This window comes from Chrysochloris asiatica, unplaced genomic scaffold (genome assembly GCF_000296735.1).
Source record: "Chrysochloris asiatica unplaced genomic scaffold, ChrAsi1.0 scaffold00030, whole genome shotgun sequence".
In the NCBI taxonomy this organism is placed as follows: Eukaryota; Metazoa; Chordata; class Mammalia; order Afrosoricida; family Chrysochloridae; genus Chrysochloris; species Chrysochloris asiatica.
The window spans coordinates 24960719-24969006 of NW_006408548.1; the positions used below are offsets into that span (position 1 = coordinate 24960719).

At 37.2% G+C, this 8288-nt stretch overlaps 1 pseudogene; it reads right to left on the reverse strand.

Annotated features, from left to right (window-relative positions):
* Positions 1-2856: 2856 nt before the first annotated feature.
* Positions 2857-7878, reverse strand: LOC102834388 (annotated as a pseudogene).
* Positions 7879-8288: the final 410 nt, after the last annotated feature.

Consider the following 8288-nt stretch of genomic DNA (forward strand, 5'->3'; position numbering starts at 1 on the left):
TGTAAACATAGAAACACAGCCTAGCTCCTATAAACATTACAACAGTCCCATGATATCAATACTATTATTCACTCAAATTATGGTAAGGGAACAGAGGGTTGGGAAAGTGAAGTCTTTGTGCAGCAGAATATTTGAAGCAGAACTGGACCTCAAGTCTAGAACTGTAAGGCCAAAGCCTTAAACACCATGTTTCTGTACTACTAAGCTAATGAAATCTTGTATTTAATTTATATTTGGTCTCAAAGGAGGTGGGGAAGTTATCTATTCTCAAGGTCACATGTCACAAAATTAATATTAATCAGTCAATAAACTACAAGGAGATATTACTGATTTAACAAGAGATAATTACTTCTGATGAACAATTTTCCTCTTAGCACTGAAAATTACTAAAATATATCTTACTAATAACTGGTCAGTATCTTCCAATTTTATCCTATCTTAATTTATTCTTTAATTTCATAGCTTGTTGATTCATTTTCAGTTGTATTTTACTGTGACCTCTATATTCTTTTCTTTTTTCACACTTAAGTCTACATCAGACATGCATGGTGCTGTAATGAAGAATTTCATTCCAAATGGAGAGAGGTTTCCAGTGGTATGATTATTGTGTGTTTGCTTTTTTCTATGTAGTTACATCCATATTAATTGTATACAACATTCATTTTAAGAAATAGAATTGGTTTTCTCAGTTTTCAACTATATCTTCTATAATTTAAAAGCTTTTAGATAACATTTTACATTTGCAGAGTGTTTTAGTTGTTTTGAGTAGCTATTCAAAACAAGATACTAAGCACAGGATGCTTTTTGCCAAGGGGCACCTGCATTAAAAGGGAGAGTTGGCACTGAAACTCTGTGCTATTAAATCTCAACTCCCCCATCTGTTCCTTAATCCTCTGAGCAGCATGGCTGCCCAACGGTTTAAACAAATAGCACTAGATATTCATCAGTGGGCTCAATTTCTCAATTATCTTTCCTCTTTGAATTTAATACATTATCCTTGCTATATTGCCCTGTTAGACAACATAAACCATATGTAGCTAAAACACAGTTGCATCAATTTTAGAAAGTATCTGAGAATTATATGCATAACAGAAGAGCATGACACTAGAATATGTTGGTTTGGATAGTTTTTCTTCAAATGCAGTTCAATATTTGGCTTATGATATGGGGAAGAAGAATAATAAATAGAGACAGCTTTCATTTTCAAATTCCTTATATACTCATGTTGTTGTTGTTGTTATGTGCCATCCTGTGGGTTCCAACTCATAACACCTGTACAGGTTTTCATAGGAGCAGCTTGCAGGTTTGAACCACCGACCTTGGGGCTTAGACTGATCTTGTGGCCCAGTTCTTTTCCTACTGCACCATATCAGGACTTCTATGTGCTCCTACAGGTCGGTCATTAAAAGAACAATATTGCCTTGATGTAATTGGGTTACCTTTTTATTTTTCACTAGCTGTTTATATTTAGCTATTAAAATGTTCATGTAAAAAAATAGATTTCCAGCATCTTGTAAATCACAAAATCTGGTTAGAGTGGTAACTATGTTGCAAATAACTGAGTATCTATTTTCCCCAAGAGAAAAAGAATATACCTCCAGTTTACTAACATCTCCCCACACAGACTTTATGGATGGGCGCTATCTATCTGACTTGTGTCAAAGATGGAATTGTTATCTCTGAAAGCATTAAATGAGCTCTGGAACATTATCACAGGCAAAGGCCCAAAACAGTAAAATATGGTGAGTCAAGTGTCATAAGCATTCATTATAAAACTTCAGTAAAATCCATTATACAGATTGTTTAGACTATTCCCAGACTGCTCACCAAACCACTGCTGTCGAGACCATTGTGACTCAAAGTGACCCAAATGGAAATAGAAGAACTGCTCCATATGACTTCCAAAGCTGTAATCTCTACAGAACCAAACTGTCTCATCTTTCTCCCACAGAGTAGCTGGTGAGTTGGAACATTTTGGTTAAAAGTCCAATGCATTAGCCCACTGTGTCACTCCTCATGCTGCTTCCCCCACTATTAGATGGAGTCCTGGTGTGGTGCTGTGGATTAATGCTCCAGACTGCAAAGCCATATGAACTGCAAGGTCGACAATTCAAGCTCACCAGCTGCTCCTCAGAAACCTTATACAGAGTCGCTATGGGTTGGAACCAACTTGATGGCACTTAACAACAACTACAACAACAAGCACATCAAAATGCCTCAAGGTCCTTTAAGGATCATATTTGCCCCACCCAAGATATTTTTCCCCATACAAAAATCAAAAACAAAATAAATTAAAGAAATCTTAGACAATTTACTTTTTATACAACAATATATATTACCTATGTTCCCCCAAAGGTCTAAAAACCCTTGGGTAAAGCGGGCGTTTAGCCTACAAAAGAATTATTTTGATGCATCAGAAAACTGCCACACACACTATTAACAGAATCCTCTGGACCAAGGATGACTGATGGAGTTAATACAGAACTCCAACACTATGTCCTAGAAATGAAAGAAAATCCCAAACCCTAATCCTGGACCAAATGATGTCCAGAGAGCACCTCTAGCAAATAAGAAATAGTTGCCTTCAAGTTGATACTGATTCATAGCACCTCCAGATGTGTCAGAATAGAACTGTGCTGCGTAGGGTTTGTTTTTGTTTTGTTTTGTTTTTCACTTTTTAAATATTTCCTTTTTATCTGGAACTGAAATTGGAGAAAGGACAGTAATTCATTCAGAAAGCAATGACTCAATTCAGATTATTACTTTACATTTCAACACCATTCAAAAAGTGGACAAAAAACAAATGATTCCTGTTTGCCGATCACTGTACCAGCTATATAGATGAGAGTTTGGATCTTAATTACAGGACTCTTTGTCTTTACCAGAAGCCAACACTGTTCTGTGACACACAGGACAGGAAGAATTATCAGATCACCAGTGAGTAATACAGGGGACATCGTTCTCATGGGATCAAGGAAGTTTATGAAGTTTGTCGCCTTCTGTATATTCTGTAATGCAAACACTACAGGTTTTTAATACATCATTTTCACCAAAACGTCTCATTGCCAAGTTGTCAACTTGTTTTTTGGTGAGTCCTCTAGGTGGGTCATCATCACTCTCAATGAAGAGGAAAAACTGAGTCATACTAAAGAAAGGCAAACAGCCACTTTCATCAAAAGCTATTGGGACCCTATGCCAACGCTCTGGCCTGACACCTGATGGTGAAAAACCTTCCTTCCTGACTGCCCTCAGACATCTCTGAGCTAGTTTCTGAACTTTGGACACTGGAACTGGAACCAGAATTACGACTACCACCAGCAGACCCTCTTCTATCCCATGACTCTGCCTCTTTCCTATTCCTACTTGGGCTGAGCCACTAGGTTCCGAATCACTATCACTGTACATAAAGCAGCTAACTCACCAAAGCCTATTATTATCCGTCTTAACATGGTCTGAATGGCCACACATGTAGTTTCACTTAAGCCTGTATTTAAAATTCTATGGATGGGAATTCTGAGGGTACTGATAGAGGTTCTCATACCTGCCTACTCAGAACGTGAAAAAGTACACCTAAAAACTCCTCATTCGCTTTCCTAAGTGTCAGTGTGGCATGATGTCTGGGACCTTGACAGAGTTCTGCCAGTTATGCTGTCCGTCTGCTGACATTCTCAAGGATGAACTATTCTTACTTGAAGGTCAAGGACTATGGTTGTAGGTCTCTGTCCTGATCCTATAGACTCACTGTTGTTAGTTGTGTCTAAAGAACCTGGTCTTTCAGAGTTATTTCTTGTTATAGAACCTGAAAAAAAGACCCCTGCTGAGCAACTCAGGTCCTGATATTTGCTGTCTTAATGTCACATGGTTCCAGGTTCTAGAACCTCCTTCTGTCTCATTTACCAAAGGGTGTTCAAAAGTTTGAGATGAGCTACGATAATGAGATCCTCATGGAATTTCACTCACTGGATATAGAGGTGATCCACTTCTTTGAACTCTTGCTCTGGTTCTCTGTTGGTGTCAGCTTCTGCTTCTCGCCCCTCTCTGACTGACCTCTGGTAGGTGGGACAGCTCCTGTTGCTGCTTCAGGTGACTTTCATTCTAATCTAGCTCACCTTGCAGCTGTAGAGTCAGAGCATGGATTGCCCGATTGCCTTTGGCTGTCTTCCTTATTTTCTCCACCTGATCATCTTGCAGATGGCTCATTTTCATTCTCTGGATTCGGGCTCCCATTATTGCAGTTAACATTTTTCTCTAAACTGAATCTGAAATCACAACTATTTGGATTATTCCGGTTTACTGCTCTCCAAGATTGGTTTCCTCTCTGCCCACTTCTTGTTGTATTTCCAGTTTGTATGACAGAATTAAGCCAGTCTATTACAGAGTCACCATTAGATACATTAGCTGAAATCTCTGCCTCTATTTTCATTTGAGTTTTGTAGTGGTGGTCCCTCTTTATTTTGTTGTAGTCTTCTCAGCAACTCTTCCTCAGTACTTTCACCTGGGGTGCCTAGCAAATTGTTATCCCACATAAACCTAGTCTGCGTCACTCAGGTTTTTTACAGATAGATAGAATACTTCTTCCCGATCCAGTCGATAAGACTTCTGTACTGTGCAACAGACTGATCACCACTCTTTTATCGTTGGAATCTCATTTATCCAGCTTGTTTGAACAAGTGGAAAATTATCTGACTGTATGACATAGTATTAAAATACAATAAATCTATTGTCACTGAGGTTCCTCGCACCTCCCCTACCATATTCTCAAGCCCACCTGGATGAATCACTACTTGAGACCTGCCTCTAGCCCAGAGGCTGTTCAGAGACATTGCTCAGACAGTCATTATAGTCTCTATTGTTCAAAGGGATTTTTAAGGCTGATTTTTGGCAGGTAGATCACCAGGGCCTTTTTTCAAGGTACCTCTGAGTAGATAACAACCTCCAACCTTTTAGTTAGTAGCTGTGTATGTTAACTGCATACACCAGCAAGGGACTTCCCAGAAAATGATAAAAGCAGAATAAAAAGAAATTTCCAAAAAATAAAGTATTCTCCTGTTTATTTTTATACCATTATGTGAAATAAGAAATATTAGTAAGATATAGCTAGGCTTTCAGAATTGTTCATAGACACAGTCCTGTCCTAAACTTCAACAAGATATAAAACTGTCAAGACCAAATAGAAATTAACCTAATTTTAAAAGTAGCTTTCGATTATGTTGACACTGATTAAGGGCTTAGTTTATGTTAGTAAAGGCCCTCCTTTAAGTGGCATTTACTTTAATTCCTCAAGGAGCTCTGGTAGCGTAGTGGTTATGAATCGGGCTGCAAACCTTAAGGTCAGCGGTTCGAAACTAGCAGCCTCTCTGTGGGAGAAAGATGAGGCTTTCTACTTCCATAAAGATTTACACCCTCGGAAACCCTGTACAGGGTCGCTATGGGTCGAAACCGACTCTACGGCACTTAACAACAACAACAACAACAATGATGCTGAAAAAGGAGCTCTGGTAGTATAGTGGGTACAAATCAGGCTGCTAATCTCATGGTCAGCAGTTCAAAACTACCAGCTGTTCCCTGGGAGAAAGATGAAGCTTTCTACTCCCATAAAGATTTACAGCCTCGGAAACCCTGTTGCTATGAGTCAGAACCGACTCCATGGTACTTAACAACAACAACAAACCCTGTACAGGGTCGCTATGAGTCGGAACTGACTCCACAGCACATAACCACAACAACGATGCTGTAAAAGATAAAGAAAAGCTCAATTATAAGGCATTGTCAGATATTTTTATATCAGGCTAGAGCTTGCTTTCATGAACAATTATCATTTATTTAAAGTCATTAATGTTTATTCCTTTGGGAAATACACATTCATAGACATCAAAATCTTCTATGTTTTTCTAAACTACTAAATAATTTGTATTTTGTTTCTCACTTTTAAGACTTCAGAAATTCTTTTCCTGTCATCTTAAAATAGAACTGTACCCTATAGCAATGTTTTCCACATAGCTATTTGCAGTTAAATTGAATAAAAAATGAATAATGTTTTTATTAATAGTATCAGGAGTGGAGATGCAACGTTTCTCATTATATTATATTACCGGTTCTGCTGAGCTACATGATATTAATAATTTTATAACTATAAATAGTAGATCAACTTTTGAAAAGTCATAATATCTACAGGAACATACCTGGATAGGAAATTCGTCCACTTATTGGCAATAACCTTTAAATCAAAGTAAAATATAAACATGGTACAAAATTTTTAGGTTTTGTTTTTTCTGGGGAGTACTTTCTTTTTTAAAAATGACACTGCACTTTTATACTGATAATATTCCTATGAACACATTCTACAGTATGCCTACAGGATTCGAATCAAATAATGTAACAGAAAAGTAATATACAATAAATTGCTTTATCCCTTCACTTAATTACAAGGCCACATGCTCTGTTTCAAAGGAAAGATAAAATTAAACACTAATGGTTTACAACTTTTTGGAGATTTACTATTGCTCACTTTTAACAAAAAAGAAAATTAAGGGGTGAAATGGCTCAGCAAATTTCAAAAGTCAACCAGCTAGTAAATGATGGAACCAGGACATACAGTTTATCTCTAGTGACTGAGCTTCTACTGTCATTTCTTGTGCTTTACTCTCTTCTCCCTTTTCAAAGCTGTAGTCATTCAAGTACTAAGTACTATCTCCAAGCTCTTCTGCCATCCTTCATTGATGACAACTTCATTGATGACTTTAAAGAAATATATATATATATATATATATATATATTTTTTTTTTTTTTTTTTTTTAAAGTCTGTTCAGATATGATGCCTGCCATTCACAAACTTCATGGGACTAACCAAAACAACCAACGTCGTTGCCTTGAAGTCAATTCCAAATCAATAGCAACCCTATATACAGGTCATAAGAATATAATTATTTTGGGGAACAGATAGTCTAATCTTTCTTCCACAAGCAGCTAGTGGATTTTTTTAACCTCCAGCCTTGTGGTTAGCAGCCCACTCTCTAAACCTCAGTATCTTCTTCTGTAAAATGATTGTTGCTGTCAACTCAGCTCCAATTCATGGTGATCTTAAGAAAAAAAAGATTGAAACGTTGTCAGATCTTCTGCCATCTTTATTTAAAAAATTATAAAATGTTAGCTGCTCATAAAACTGTTTTGAGAATTAAACAAGGAATGTATGTAAAGCATGTAGCCAAATTCCTGGTGTTTGGCAAGTACTTAATAAATGGCAATGAGGGATAGTGCACTAGACCTCAGCGTGGGTTTGAACTGCCAGGTCAGTGGTTTAAATTCACTAGCTACTCCTTGCAAACCCTATAAAGGGTCATTATCAGTTGGAACCAACTCCACAGCATTTAACAACACTAACATTGTTATTACTGGAGGATAAGCCCTGGACCACAAGGTCAGATTGAACCATAGGGTAGCTATGAGTCAGAACCAATTTGACAACCCTTAACAACAACAATTGTTATTATTATGATTGTATTGTTCAATAAGAGAGGGCATGTATATGGTGTTGTATTAAGGAAAATTTCCTGCATCATCAAAAAAATACTAAATTTTATGTTTGATACAAAGCTGTTTTAGATTTCCATGTTCTTAATTAAACACTGAAAGTGCAGGAGGGGACTCTCAGTAATGTGGAACTGCTCCAAGAAATAGTCAATAATACTAAAGCCTCAGATTTTCTGGGAGATTAAAAATACAAAACTAAATTTTAAAATGATATATTGCCTAATGGCACAAAGAGTGACAGTAAACCAGAAAAGTTAGTAAGAATTAAAGTCATAATACCTTTAATTCCTTCAATATTCTTTACTGAAAGTCACCAAAAGATACTTACACAATGTCTTGAAATAACATCCCTAAATTAAGGTCCTCCCTATTCTTGTTGTTGTTGTCATTTTTAAGTGCCTTAAAGTAGATTCCAACCAATTAGCAACTTTATACACAACAGAACAAAACACTGACCAGGCCTGTGCCTTCCTCACAATCGTAGTTAAGCTTAAATCCATTGCTGTTGCCACTGTGCCAATGCATCTTATTGGTGGTCTTCCTCCACTTTACTTAGGAGGATATCCTTCAAGAGGGACTGGTTCCTTCTGAAAATATATCCTAGGTCTGAGTGATAAAATCGGGCCATCCTGACTTCAGTGAGTATTCTGATTGTACTTCTTCCAACACAGATGTTTCTTCTTCTACCAGTCCATGATACTTTCAATATTCTTCTACAACACCATAACTCAAATGCATCAGTTCCTCTACGGTCTTCC